Below are 16,626 nucleotides of genomic sequence, written 5' to 3' on the forward strand. Positions count from 1 at the left end.
CAGGAGGGATGGAGAGAGGTAAGAAGTATCCAGTTTTACTTGGAAAATTGAAGGAGAGAGGTTACATGATTTGCCCAAAGCCACACAGTTTGTTAGTGCAGAACTGGGATTAGTATGCAGGAGTTTGTAGGTTCTAGACCCTGCATTTTCAGTCCCCTCAATTCATGCTGACTCTCAAAACTATTTGCTGAAGGAGAGAAGTTGTCAAAATTCAAACACATTTTATGTTTCAGTTAGTCTTCACTTTCTGGAAAGATGCTGTGAGTGGAGACCCACGCTGCTGAGAAGAGGTTTTAAAAAAGGATTAGACAAGATGAAGATGTCTTTTTAACCACATACCAAAAATATTCTCCTGGCTTTTTTGCAAACCTGCCAGAATCTGTTCTCATCTTGATGAATGTATTAATGCCACTCCTACTTTAAAGGTATAATTTCCTCTCTATGAATGAAATGCCACACACTGTTCACAGGGCACATAGCAGCTGCATGCAATACGTAAGCCCCCCTTAAATCCTGTTTTGAAGGCGTCCACCTCTTCCCCACCCCACTACACAATGTTGGATGTCCCTGACTCATTGTGTGCTACAGACCATATGGTTTGTGATGACATGTCATCTATGGGAGGTTGTGAGTATACTGAAGAGAGGCAACAACACATCAACAAATGTGTCTACAAATGTCTAGCTACATTACTGCCTGGAAGTACAACTCCAAAAGCAGTATCTCTGAGAATGACATCACAACAATAACATAACAATATTTGTCACCAGGTTAGCATGGGACAGTTAGGCTAGGTTTAAATACCAATAGTTAGGAACACTGGTGCTGACATATTGCAATAGACCCAAGGTCCATCTAGTCCAGTATCCCATGGTCAGTACCAGCTGCTTCAGAGGAAGGTGTAAGAACCTCAAAGTAGGCAAATATAGGATAACATGCCCACACATTGTTTTATCTTGATCTCTAATGGTTAGAGAATGGCTTAAGCCCTGAATCATGAGATTTAATATTCCTTACAACATTTTATCATTAATTATGATAACCCAGGATGATATTGTCATCCATATAAATCTCCAGTCCCTTTTATTAATCTTGCTAAGTTCTTGGCTTGAACAACTTACTGTGGAAGTGAGTTCTGTGGTCTAATTATGTGTTGTGTGAAAAAGTATTTCCTTTTATCACTTTTGAATTTCCCAGTTAGTTTCACTGAATGTCACCAAGCTCTTATATTATGAAATTGGGAAAATGGAAGCTGCCGTTCACTGTTGTACATACTTGTGCCCTCTCAGTTGCCTCCTTTCTAAGACAGACAATCCCAATCTTTCATAATATAAGATTTTTCCCAAGCCTTTGATCATTTCTGTCACCCTTCTCTGAATCTCATCTAGTTCTGCAATAGCTCTTTTGAGATAGGGTGACCAGTACTGCACAAAAGTATTCCAGATGAGGACACGCCATTGATTTATGTAACAGTATTATAGTATTTTCCATATTATTCTCTCATTCCTTATGCATCCTGCCATCTTATTTGCTTTTTTGACTGCACCTGAACATTGAAAAGAGGTTTTCATTGAGCAGCCTATGATGCTGCCTGGTTCCTTTCTTGAACTGACAGTTAATTTAGGAACCTGTAAGGTGTAGGGGTAGTTTAAACTTTTCTTTCCAGTGTGCATCACTTTGTTTTTATCAGCATTAAAAATAATTTGTCATCATGTTGTGTTAATGTTAGCTTACATAAGTTTCTCTGAAGTTCCTCACAGACGTTTTTGTGCTTGACTAACCTAAATAATTGTGCAATTGGCAAATTTCACTATTTCACTACTCGTTCCCCTTTTCAGATTATTAATATTAAATAACACTGGTACAGAATGTTGAGGCACCTCACTGTTAAACTTTTGCCATGATGAACATTGACCATGTAATCCTACTCTTTGTTTTCTGAGTCATGACACTCCTTTGCTTCTCCCACCATGACTATTAAACTTCTGTAGTAGTCTCTTATGAGGGACCTTGTCAAAGACATTTTGGAAGTCTTAAGAAAAAATTGTCAAATGGTTCTCCTTATCCACTACTTCATTGAGGTTTCTGAGATGAGACACAATGTTCCTTTGCAGAAATTGTGCTGGTAAGGCACATGATCTTCCAGGTGTTTTGTTACTGTTTCTACAATTTGCTGGGTACAGATATAAGACTCACTGGTCTACAATTACTTGGATCACCCCTGGGTCCTCTCTCAAGAATAGGTACATCACTTGCTCTCCTCCAATCCTCTGGAAACAGTATTTAATGAGATTGCCAATTTTGATTAGGTGTTCTCCACTTTATACCTCAGCTCCTTCAGAATTCTTGGATGTACTATCTGCATCTGGTAGTTTATTGCTTTTTAAGTTATCGTTTTTGGTCCAGTACCTCTTCTTCTGACACCTCGATCTCTGATAGTAGCTCCTCTTTATTACCAGAAAAGAGCAGGTCTGGGTGAGATATCTGCCCAACATCCACTGTGGTAAAGACTGATGGAAAAAAATCACTTTGTTTCAGCCCTAATCCATCTATACTCCCCTATGGTTGTGCTGTGATGATGCCAGTCCATGTCAGACATGCAGATGTAGAAATAAATGGTGATTAGCAATCCTTGGTGATCTGTAGGTGACAGAGATATCTGACCATTCACACTATCCCATCTAGCTGGCCTAATCTCTGCAGAGAATGCAGTTGTATGAATTGGTGCCATGTATATTATCTCTCTATTATATTGCTAATGTGATGTCAGGTTTTGCTGTGGTGTTGCTCACGGAGAGAGAAAGTGGGAGGTGCACCGAAGTTCAACTGGAGAATTGCTTGTGGCTGTCACAAGTAAAAAGGTTTCTTTTACCAAAGTCTCAGTGCTTAGCTAGCATTTACTCTGCAGAAAATTGTCTTCCAGAGAAGAAGGGAATAATAGATAAATGGTTTCCAAAGGATTTTACCACTGAGTTGCAGATAATAGAGCAGCAGAGTTGGGCTGTATTTTCAAATGCTATTGTGAACACTGGTTATTAAGTTGGTTGAAACACTGTTCCTAAATGTAAGGTATATAATTCAGTGCTCCATTTAAAAACTTAAGACATTATAAAATGCAGCACTCTGTCACATTCAATTACATCAATCAAGTAGATCAATCAATCATGGATATCAAAGCTGTCAGCTGTAGTCTATGATGGGTTGAAGACCTAAACTAAATGCCTAGCAACCACTAGCATTCTATTTTACAGTGATGATAAGTGATAACCTTACAGTTTATTGTGCCAGTTCTTTTTTCTATTACTGGTTAACTATCTTTTATTGATCCAAGCTGGGAAGACTGTGGTAATATCACAAGTTGAAGAAATTATTTTCTCCTAGGTCAGTGTTTCTTGATTAACTGTTAAAATTAGTCTTTTGTAGATTAAGCAATAATAAAAACACTCAGATAAATGGGAGATATGCAACATTTTCTAACAATAAAAATAGATGAGACTGAGCTATTGTTGAGGTTTACAGTTTTGCAGTCATATAATTTTAAATGTAATTTTTCTTATATCATGTTTTGTAGAAGTTTGCAGCACTATAGTAAACTTTAAACAAGTACTTGAAGTTTTATATGGTGTTTTAAATATGTTCATGTAACTCTTGGTAACTAGAAGCCACAAACAAAGCCAGCACATTAGAAAATAGTGTTCTAGTTTCATTTAGGACTGTTCTTAAATGAAGATGTCAGTGATTAGTTTTAATATTGTAGATAGCTAAATAATCCTTTTCTAAAAATATGACATACAAACATTTTTAGCAATATTTTTCATCTTCATTCTCTGCTCTCTCTATCAATGGAAGCTGTCATCTCAATAATAAAGCAGAGATATTTGTTTTAAAAAGGCGTGTCTTTGGAAATAAAGTAAGTGAGCTCATACTTAGGTCCAGTGATGGGCATATTGGTAAAAGGAAACACTGTCTAAAAGGCATATATAGTATCTTACATTTTCTTCCAATGTTGAACATGTTATCTACAGTAATTCTGGTAGCCTGAGAAAAAAATGTAGAGATCCACCTGGAAAGAGAGAACTCCATCCACTGTTTAGAGGATGTGGGGATAGCTTAATGGTAAGAAGTCTATTAGATCCCAGACGAGTGTTTGCTCAGAGTCTCACTTTTGCTTGGTAATATACCATATATGAATATATGGTAAACATTTTTTAGACAATATCCCAATCAAGGTCTTTGGGAGCTCTGCAGAGCATGGGACAGTCACGACTATCAGACAAGCCTTGTGACCTATGATGGTCCACCACAACAACCTACAGTAATTGCAATGGCATACATCAACCAACAGGGGCAACTTGGAATTCAGGGTGATGCCTATGTTCTTGAGCCCCTTTATGGTCATTTGTCTCAAGAAGTAAACATGAGAAGGATTGCTTTATTTGGTACCCCATAACCCAAGGGGGGAGAGAAGTTTTCACTAGTAATTGTTCCCCTTCATCTCCTGTTTGCAGAATGGCCTGGTTCACCTTCAGGGACATTCAGGCCCTCACACTTTGCCTGCACTTCCTTGACTCTGAGCATTTCCTGGATTGAGGGAAGGAGTTTAGATATCTGTTTTCCATCTTCATTATTCCTCTGTTACCCAGGATTCTTTGTAGGTTCACATCAAATAAGGTGGATGTGCTTTAGACACCTTATTTCTTTGACCTCCTAGTCCAATCAGTGGCGCAGAGATGGCCCATTCCCCTTTGAACAGTGATCACCAGCCAGGCTTCCAGGGGCCCTCCTCTCCCCCTGATGGGGAGTTTAGGTGTCAGCTCCTTGCCCAAAGAAAAGCTCCCTTGGACTGCTCTAAGGTGTTTACTCTTACTTCATCTTTTATAACCAGCTCTCACAAAACACATAACTCATAGTAACCCCCAGGGGGTTACCATATTAACCCCTACTGGGTCACCGATTCTCCTAGCTTCAACAAATTACTCATTATCTCTTCTCAACAAAACATTCCAAGTATTTCTAGCCATAATAAATTTATATGTTAGGAGCCCCAAATCCAACATCGCTATCCACTTACACTCTTCTATTCTTATGGTCTGTTAACTCTTTTCCCCTCCTCTCATTCTGATTAGCAAAGCTGCAACCACAGCAATTTGGCCTGGCCTATGAGAACCCTGACAATTATTCCTAGCTATCTGGTGTTCTGCTTTTAATCAATGGTGGCTAAGTGCACCCAAAATGGCTGTGGTTTAGTTTAGTTTAGTTCTGGGGTTACAGAGAGAGAGATGGTTTCAGCTGCTATGGTGTGGGCTACCTAAGCAGCTGACCTGGCTTAGGTGCCTAATTCCAGGCGAAGGTTCACACCTGAGGATCGATCCCAAGCAGGTGGTGATCGCTGGCCATCAGTCAGGTTCACCAGGTCAAACTGCTTGAGCACCTAAGCCCTTCATCTCCTCAGCATTGACTCCTGGCTAGCTTAGGCAGCTCTCCACTCAGAGGACCAGCTTCTGAAAATACCTTCCTGAGGCACCTGACTCTCCCATGTCTCATATGGGGAGTCTGGGCACCTAGCTTGGGGGCTGAAAATTCCTCTGGGTATCAGGGCTTCTAGGGGTTACACTTGGCAATGCGAAGTGGATCAACACCTAAATACTTTTTAAGTGTCTGTGCCTATGTCTTATTGATAGCAACTTTTAAGCTTGAAGGGAGTTGTTTTAGATCTTGTTAAAATAAATTCCATGTAAGATAAAGTTAGTTTATACCAAGCCAGCTCTCATTTAGGCTATTTCCCTCACAACTAAGACTTTTTACTTCTATGGTTCAAAGATAGTTGTGGTCTCTAAGACCACCTTAAGCAACTGGCTAGTTGAATATGTTGAATATTGACCAGTATGAATATGACTTAACACCAGTATTGGTAACAGGACACTGCACCAGAAGATTTCCTACTGCAGGACAGTGGCCATAACCCTTACAGTCTGCAGGTCACCAGATGGTCTTAACCTCACACATTCATCAACTATTATCTAGTACAGCTCAAGGCCTCCATAGAGACAGATTTCTAGTGCAAGGTACTCCAAGACACCTCTTGAATATGCTTGCCTCCTTGCTGGGGATACTACTTGCTACTTTTATTGAATTCTGATTCTTCCAGTAGAATGGGAGAAGAGGGATGTAATCAGCAGGAGAAATGTACTCACTGATAAATAAATTTGTCAAGATCCTTCCACTATCCTGTCCTACAGCTCTCCTTTCCCTCCCACCACCCTCTTCTATGTCTTTCATTCTCTCTTTCCTACTTGGGCTTTTCATTTCCCCCCTTCCCTCTGCTGCTTCTGATGGCATCAGCTGGGCAAGAAAGAAGAAGAGAGGCAAGGCCCCTAGCACTGGGTGGGAGATAAAGAAGGTCAAGGGATCTCCCTTCCTTTGAATGCTTCTACTAATCTAGGATGGGGGGGAGAAAAGACCCCCAGAGCTCTCCCTCCCTTCCTTCTTTTTTCCCTTCTGACTTTTGTCCATCTACACACGCACACAGCACACACTGGAAGGATAGATCGTGTGGCACTGGGGGAGGAAGTGGGAGAAGAGAGGAGGGAAAGTGAAAGGGAGAGTGCAGGAGAGTGAGAGTAGTGGAGAGGAAGTAATAATGAATGTTGAGAATGGAATGAGGAAGGAAAAGGAAGGAGTGAATGACAGGTTAGACTGAATGAGGGAGGAGAGGAAGGAATGGGAGTTGGATAGACTTGCATTCACAGGTTTGAAATAAACTTAAGCTTGAGTCACCATTTGCTCTACTCACAAATTTAAAGGGAACATTTAAAGGGAAAAAATTAAAGGGAACATTAGTTGGTGTAAACAAAAATTGAATACTGTGAATTTTAGATCTCAGTTTTATTTTTTATTAAGAATTTCAAACTCATTTATTCAGTCTGAAAACTTTGAAAGACTGACCATTTGACCCGGCCTAGTATTTCACAAATATTAGTCATTTCATTAACATATTAACCTTTGGCAGGACCTTCCTACAGCTCTGCAGTGGATTTCATACTTGCAAAGTGCTACCAGAGATAGGTTTAAACACCTGGAGAGTCATGCACATTGTCTGCTACTATCTGGACTTTTAGTTAATGTTAAGATCTTAGGATGTCGTCTGACTTAAAATTAATGAGACCCTATTTCTGGTTCTTATTGATACATGCGATGCTATGTGAGCTACAGTGACTGTGATAATCACTGAGCACAAGCCACATGATAAAGTTCAGCACAAAACCCAGTTTAATAAACGTCAACTATGCCAACTGCATCAATCAAAATGGAAATGTCACGCTTGTCCCAAGAATTTATCATTCATACACGTCATTTCTGAAAAAATGGTCCTGGATATCTGATGGGACTGCAATTATATTAATGCGTTTCATACAAAGCACAGGCAAAATTACACAGATCAATCTGTTAATTAAATAGCATGTAAAATACCTTGTTTATAGGTATGAGGATTGTAACATGCTTAAAGGAGTTTTGTGAATATAATTGCATGGTGGTTTAAGATACTTTTGTTCTAAGAAAACAATTGTCACATTGAATTTCATTTCCCTTTCCTCGTTAAGATTATAGAAAAGGTTGTGGAAACACAAATCTCTTAGGATCTAGACTTTCAAAATAATGATTTCTTAATATTTTGCTTTACGTACATTTATTATGTATTATAATTTTTGTTTTGACTTTCTTGTCTTCCATGCAGACTCAAATATTTTATTCACTGGTAAATGGTTAGATTAATGTTCTCCAGTGGAATGTTTTCCCTTCTCTAATGATGACACTTAAAACCCACTAGATGGTGCTGTAGACCTGTTGAGAAATATCTGAGGTCATAAATATCTGTTTGCGTTAGACTTATTGAATGGCTAATGTGACCAATAGACACTGAAACATCTGGGAAGCAGTATTGATTGGGTGTTGCTGTACTATGTGAAAATGAGAAGACGCTGCTCTACAGTTTACCTAGTAATTACTAAGGTTAAAATCTTCAGTCTAGCAGCCAGTCTGAGTAGCCAGGCCAGGCATTGGACCGATGCAGTGAGTGGCCATGGAGTAACTTGGAGCCTACTGCAGTCTTTTCTCCCTCGTCCCCTCCCTCTCCCTCATAGAAGTGCAGGACTGGAAGAGACCTTGAGACATCATCTAGTCCAGTCCCCTGCACTCAAGGAAGAACTACATAATAACTAGACCATTCACTGGATATAACTAAATGTGGCACAAGACAGGGAAAATCAACACAGTGGTAAGTTCTCCATCCCACCATGCCCTGACCCCTTTGCTCTGAAGCTCAACTAACACAAGTTTCTTGAAAGAATTTATAATTAGGTTAATAGTAATCCTTTATACCTCCTTAGTGCATTGCCTTTCTAGATCTCAAAGTGCTTTACAAAAATGTGTATCATTTTCCAGATAGGGTTACCTGAGGCAGGGGATTTAAAGCCACTTGCCTCAGAAGTACTATGATTTGATTGATAAGACATCAGACTTCCACAGCAAAAATGAAGATTCTATTCCAAGGAAACTTCCTATGTGACTTTGGACAAGTCAGCCCCTTTGTACCTCAGTTACCTCATCAATAAAGGAATTGATAATATACATCTCTTCGGGATGGAGGCATAAGGCTCTGAGTGCGCTAAATAAGGTTGTAAAGTGCAAAAAGTTAAGACTAGTCAGTAGAAGTATATACTCACCTGAGGAAAGTTACTCACCTGAGTGACTCTGAGGCAAATGTTGCCTCTTTTCTATGGTTGTATAGTACCCAGTACAATGGAGCCCCAATTCCAATGGGGGCCTTTGGGCTATACCATAATATAAATATTTACTAATACTACTAATAATAATCATTAATAATAAGCACTTACAGAATGAGGCCCTAGTTCACAGTGCCTTTTAGTACTGAAATATGGTCATGGTGTAACACAATAACCAAATTAGGAGAATAATTTTTAAAAAGTGAAAAAAATGAGAGTGGATATATTATTTTACCCAACAGCACATTAGGTTTTTTCATAGAATCATAGAATATCAGGGTTGGAAGGGACCCCAGAAGGTCATCTAGTCCAACCCCCTGCTCGAAGCAGGACCAATTCCCAGTTAAATCATCCCAGCCAGGGCTTTGTCAAGCCTGACCTTAAAAACCTCTAAGGAAGGAGATTCTACCACCTCCCTAGGTAACGCATTCCAGTGTTTCACCACCCTCTTAGTGAAAAAGTTTTTCCTAATATCCAATCTAAACCTCCCCCATTGCAACTTGAGACCATTACTCCTCGTTCTGTCATCTGCTACCATTGAGAACAGTCTAGAGCCATCCTCTTTTCTAGAGGCATGAGCTGTAAACATTTGTTTAATCCTGTTTTCACTGGGTATTGCTTGGACCCAAAGACTGTTCAGTCTGTAGACCAGGAAAATTAACATTAACCAGAGAAGAGGACAAATACATATTTGGTATATTATGGAAGGCTACAATTAAACTAAAATAGTTAAATGTACAAGTGTTGCCATTGGTCCATTCAGACAGACCTCTCTAGCTAGTTTGTCTCTGTTGCCTGCTTTAAATTCTATTCATTCAGCATAATTAAATCTTAGCTATCACAGTTCCAGCTCCTTCCATATAAATAACCCACCCTCCCCAAACACAAAATAAAATAAATAATGAAACGTGTATCGACCATCTTTCTGATCACTTTATTTGTACATCTGTTTCCCCCCTCATTTGTGCATTGTGTCCCTGTTCCAAAGAACTTTATGTCATATATAGTTGTTCAGTATCTAATATAATAAGGCCTCTAGGTGCTTTTGCAAAACAAACTAATAACAATACGATCTACTTTCTTTTACATAAACATTACTCCTTCCTCCACCATTTAGAGCATAAAAAGATTGGGAGGGTGGGTAGGACTCACATCCCAGTCTGGTCTCTCCCTACTTATTGATTCCAGAGAAGATTCACTGTAACCTGAGCTGATTCTTGATTTTTAAAGGCTAAAGTTAATTTTATGTTATGTACAACAAGCTATACTCAAAATGAAACAAACAATGGCTTTGTACAACCGGACTTGTCAACTAGTACATTTTAATTTTACCATTTAAGGCATACGCTACACTATTTACAATATTTCACTAGAAATGCATTAAAAGATATTTCACATTATGTTAATCTTTAATATGAACTTAAGTGAATCTAAATATGGGTGTGCATTTATGTTGTCTTTTACAAGTTCAAAAAGAACATTGTTTGCAGGCTAGAGTTACAAGTTTCCTCACCACTACATGATGCCCCTGGAAGATATTCAGTACTTTACATAAAAAGAAAAAAGAAAAGGAGTACTTGTGGCACCTTAGAGACTAACCAGTTTATTTGAGCATGAGCTTTCGTGAGCTACAGCTCACTTCATCGGATGCATAGCATATTGTGGAAACTGCAGAAGACATATACACACAGAGACCATGAAACAAAACTTCCTCCCACCCCACTGTCCTGCTCGTAACCTTTTTTCTTTTTTCTTTTTACGAATACAGACTAACACGGCTGTTACTCTGAAACCAGTACTTTACATGTTGCTTATAAAATGCCTGCTCTAGCTATAGTGACACTAAAAGCTACCCAGTGCTTAGAAAATCTCATTAAGATTTTTTAAATATGAGACAAGTTTGCACAGATTATATTTACAACAGAATGAAATTAATAATTTAACCAGGCAAATATTGTTTCATTTTATGATAAATGCTATTTGTAATAATTTCACATTAACTTGCAAAGCCCCTTTTTGGTTTTTGAAGCATTTATAGTCACTGGAGTAAAATTACTGTGATTTGTAACTCTGCCTGTGAGGAAGGAGAGTTGCCATCAGTAACAACAACAGCAACAAGTTAAATTAGTTCTTTATGACTGAAATGTACCCTAGTGTGAATGGCCCTGGCTGTGAGATATACTTTGGCACCAATGAATTTCCATAGGGAGGGCTGCTCAGGGGAGAGGCCAGTCTGAACAATTTCTGCATCCCTTGTGCACACTGAGGATATACAGGGTCCAATTCTGCCTTTTGTATTAAATGGGAGTTTTCCTTGTATATGGATTTAGAATCTCTCAAGCTCAAGGGTTGTCACTTGTTAGTATTCACTGGGTTGTAACCCACCTCAGAAAAGTTTGGCAAATGAAACAAGGAAGTGGTTCCATGGCACCACCACACCAGCCCATGGAGCTGGCCAGCTGCAGAGGGTAGCTCAAGCTGCACCCTCATATAAGATGGCACAGTTGGCACACTTCCCCACTGCACATTGGAGAGCTTTGGGAAGCTGGAGTGGTGCAAGGCTCCACCTCACCCAACATGCCCCAGCTTGTTTATCAGTGTGTGATGCTGGAAATATTAAAAAATGTAATACACACATATTACAAGTGAAAATACTAAAATGCTACCTCTGAGAACTAGGAGAGTTTGTGCCTAATGCTCTAATTGTAGCAATGTATTTCATATTTCCAATAGAAAGAAATAGGGGTAACTACGGATAGTGAAGTGATATGTGTAGCATAATCCCAATAGAAATCACTTATCGAAAATAAAGTTGTAATGTAACATTGTAAATATGACAGAAGCAAAGATTCTAGCTGTTTGTGACATCCTAGGGCATAATCCAGAATAATGAGTAAATGTGTCACCCCTGCCCTGTAACCTGGGGTGCCCTTTGCAATGCCTTGCTGCTGTAGTCTCCAACCTGGACTGCTCACAGCCTCCATCATGTAAATCACGCCTAACCACATCTGTGTGTGCAGTCAGACCTTGGCTCTTGCCAGCCTGGGTTATGATGTAGGGTTACCCCGACACACTCCCAGTCCCGGCTCTTTCCCCAGAAATGTGTGTCGTGTGCTGCCCAGCCCTCTCCTGAATAGTACAAACATACAGTATTAAGTCTGTTATTCCTTTCAGTGAATAATATGCCAGCTCATTATTTTACATAGAGTACCCAGACACTCCAATTTAAACACACAATTAAATAAAAAAGTAAAACAAGTTTATTCACTATAACGAGAGAGATTTTAAGTGAGTGTAAGTAATGACACATAACTCAGAAATGGTTACAAGAAAAAATAAAGCATTTACTACTTAAGAAACTATCTTAGTTGCAAAGCAAACTTTCTGACCACATGCTCCAGCAGATTACTGACCAAACTCTCAGGTCAGGACCCTACCCCAAACCCCCATCAGAGTCCAACAGCTGTTTTCCTTTGTCTTTTTAGATGCAATGCCAGAGATAGGCAGGGAGAGAGGGCTATCTGCCCCTTCTTTTTATAGCCCCGCCTGTGAGAAGCATTTCCAGCTGGGAGCAAGGCAACAGGCAGTGTGGTGAAGAAAGGAAACTCCACACTATTTCTTTGTTTAGATGTAGATTTTTGTCACTGCCCCTTCCTTGCCAAAGAATGGCCACTTAAAAGGTAATGGTCCATCAGCTTTGATTGAGATCTGGCTGAGCTGTCAGCTTGCCCTTTGTCTCTGAGGAACTGGTTTAGCCACTCCCCAGACTTATCTGGAAAACACGCTTCAGTCATGATTTCTGTTTATGTTCATAACTTTACATATAATGTTGCTATGTGCATTTTGCCATGACATTATTGATCAGAAAGTTATGAGTTTTTAAATGATATCTCACGAGGCATACCTTGTACCAACATTATTACAGTAGTATGTAGAGTGTGAACGCAGGTATAAACTGTCACACTGTAAAATAAGCATCTTGACATTCAAGGAATATTTTGCTTATTTTTATAACTATAATGATGTTGAATCGTACATAAAAGGTTGTTACAAGGAGAAGGGAGAAAAAATGTTCTTCTTAACTGCTGAGGATAGGACAAGAAGCAATGGGCTTAAGTTGCAGCAAGGGAGGTTTAAGTTGGACATTAGGAAAAACTTCCTAACTGTCAGGGTGGTTCAGCACTGGAATAAACTGCCCAGGGATGTTGTGGAATCTCCATCATTGGAAATTTTTAAGAGCAGATTAGACAAATACCTGCCAGGGATGGTCTAGATAATATTTAGTCCTGCCATGGGTGCTGGGGACTGGACTAGATGACCTCTCGAGGTCCCTTCCAGTCCTATGATTCTGTGATAATTAAAATGAACTGCATCAGGCATTCTGAACTGCTTGGTGGTTCAGATGTTTGTAACAGGGATCTCTTACGCAGGGCACCAACCAGGAAAAAAAAGGAGTGCTCTATGAAGCGACAGCACAAAAGGAAATCTGTATTTGCTGTTGTTTAGCAACCATGTGTGGAGGGGCCATTTTTTGCTATTGCCTTAACTAGATGTGACAGGAAAATAAATGTGAGATTAATATCAGAGGGTACTGATTATTTTGAACAGACATGAGAAAAGAAGCATACAATTTGGTAGCTCTTGAAAGAGGGAACGTTGGAGAAAGTGAGAATGCGGCGGTTGGCTAGGTATTAATTTACTGTACAAAAAGTGATTCTTCTAAGAATGACAAAATCCTATTCCATATCTCTGGTTTTCCTGAGTGTCTCTTCAAAACAATCTTTTGATATTATTCAGTCTGTTATTATTTCTGTGTCAACTCTTAATTACAATAATATTTTTAAAGTCCCTCTGTGGTTTCTATGCAACACTAATACAAATTCCAAGCAAAACTATGTTTTAATGAACTTGTTAAATGGATATCTGCCAGGATAAATGAACAGTGGCCAGAGGACTAACATAACAACTAATTACAAGACTAATCAAGGTATTAATGATGCATTCAGTTCTAGTACAATCCAAAAAGAGACATGTTAAGCAAATCCATGAGTTCAGTCTAAGATGTCAAAAATATTTAATATATGAAAAGGAATATACATTAGCATATACAAAATAATTTAAAAGTCAAATTTGCAGGCTGATTTATTTACTCTTACTTTTACACCCATGATAAGTGTTCACACAAATTACTCAAACTATTGAATGTTTTTGTGCACTCAACTGAGCACCTAACTTCTTTAAAAATTTGATCCACGGTTCCTGAGACTTCCCTGACCTGAACCTTCTTCCCTCTATAGCAGCAGACATTCCACCCCCACCCCTGTTTTTTTTGGTTGACCTGGCTATTTTGCGGGGGTGGGGGCAACTCCGGCTGGCTGCTGAAGGATGGGAATGGGGCAGTGGTGCAAGCAGGCTTTTTCAGGGTGACTGTCAAACTATTTCTACTGGTTGCCTTTAGGTGGATGATGGAGAGATGGTTGAGACAGCGCTATGTTGCTCTTGCAGCTGGCATGTTCAAGGTGAGATAGACAGTTGTCCTGAGAAGAGAAAAGCTGGTGATATTTTCTGTGTGGATGTGTGCTTGGCTGAAAGAGAGATGCTAGTGTTGGTGACAGATCACTGGACTCTAATGGTGCTTGAAAGTAGGGTTGCTAGTACATACTGACAGACAGAGAAGACTGGTGCTGTTGGGTGGTGTGGGAAAAGAAGAGTGGCCTCTAGGCTGCTAATCCCCTTTGCTGTCCTATCAATTCTTGTATCTCATTACCATCTTAATTTTTAAATTACAAGTGATGTAATTTATTCTCCTGTTGATGCCCAAGTGAATTTGGTGCTATGCAATATCCTTATCTTCTTTTCAAATTAATTATTTCCAAGTCTACACATATATTCTGTTAATGATTTAAGAATTTAAACATTTTATCTTTGTTTTAAAGCATTTTAGTCATCTTATTGAATTTCAAATGATCTCAGAAACTTTTGGAACAGAATAGCATTAATTATACATCATAAACATATAATAAATTTTATTTTCCATTCTGTTCTCCATTTAAACTAAATCCTTTATAGAATTTAAGAATACAGTTACAACATTTAAAAAAATGAAAGAAGAAGAATAAGTAAGTGAAATATCAATGGTTAATAGGGCTAAGCACAATAAGAAGACATTTTAATCATATTAGGAACAAAAACAACAAAATGCCATTGGTCAGATATAGGTCCATTGCTACATCCAATAGTAAAATTATAAATAGTGATGCAGAAAAGGCAGAAATGTTCAACAGACATTTGAAATGAAGCAGGATGATATATCCATACCATATGATGTGGATGGAATAGATAGTTTACCATCTGTAACGAAGGAAGATATGAAGCAACATCTGCTAAAATTAAACGTAAGCAGAGTCAGGATGAGCTCTACCCTGACATCTGGTGGTGAGCTGTGGTGGGTTCTGGAAAAGAACTTCAGGGGCTGATCTCATTTGCATAGGCACACCCACCGCGCCTAGATGGTCACTTTGGCTGCTGTAGGAGCCCCAGTTTCTCTGTTATTGGGGCAGGAAGAATAAACTGTTGTTATCCTGATTATGGGAATCAAGGACAGTGGAACTGTACTTGGCCTTTTGTTATGATGGAGGGACTCGCCATCAACTTAGCAGCACTCGCTAGGCAAGGGTCATGGGTTCCAAAACCCAGTGAATTGAGAGAGGTTGGGGGATAGGAATTAATATGTGGTGGTATGGGCCCCCTGGTGAGGGTCTTATGTGCTAATTGCACTTCTTCATCTCTTTACTGTGGAATATCAGAGCTAACTTTGATTCCATTAGGAGTCTAGTTACAGGTTGCTGAGCTGAATTCACTTTGAGCCAATGGTGTACCAGCACTGAGGCTCCCCTTCTACAAGCTGAAATCACTAAAGAGCTAAAATTATGAAGAGCTGAAGTCACTGTGTTAAGTAGTGGGCGGGGGGAGCTGAAGATATATTGTGGGATGGTTGGAGCTGCTCACGGGATGGCTGGTAGAGTGGAGCAGTTCATGGGATGGCTGGTGGAGCAGAGTGGAGTGGCTGGTGGAGCGGAGCAGGTCATGGGACTGCTGGAGTAGTTCATGGACAGCTTGTGGAGCGGAGCAGAGCAGCTGGCAGAGCAGGGTGGAGCAGAGCCCCACAGAGTGGTGGGGCAGTCGGCTTTCGACCACTTAAGGTGCCCCTTAACCGCCCCCCCCCCCATGCCAGGCTAGGAGGTAAAACTCTGCAGATAAACTTTTGAACTCTGGGGCTGCACTCACCAGGGACAGAGACTTTTGGGTTGTTGGACTTTTGGGACTTTGGGTGACTTTTGGGTTGCTGGACTCAAGAACCAAAGGGAAAGGACATGGCCCAATTTGCTTGCGGTGGGTTTTTGCTCATGGTTTGTGTTATGAATCCTGTTGGTGGTGTTTCCCCAACATAAAGCCTCATTGTTCCTCTCTGTTATTAAAAGGCTTTTGCTACACTCAGACTCTGTGCTTGTGAGAGGAGAAGTATTACCTCCTAGAGGCACCCGGGGAGGGTGGTATATATTTGTCCCAGGTCACTGGGTGGGGGCTCGAGCTGGTTTTGCATTGCGTTATTGGAACGGAACCCCTAGATAGTGAACCAAGCCCTGGTTGCTGCCAAATCTGATGGGCAGAAAGGTTACATAAATATCAATAGATCTAGATAACTTACACCCAAGAGTCTTAAAGGAACTAGCTGAGGAGCTCTCTGAACCACTAATGTTAGATTTTAACAAATCTTGGAAAACTGGGGAAATTCCAAAGGATCAGAGGACTCCGAACATAGTTCCAATATTTTAAATGGGTA

Source organism: Natator depressus, chromosome 2 (assembly GCF_965152275.1).
Source record: "Natator depressus isolate rNatDep1 chromosome 2, rNatDep2.hap1, whole genome shotgun sequence".
Taxonomy (NCBI): Eukaryota; Metazoa; Chordata; order Testudines; family Cheloniidae; genus Natator; species Natator depressus.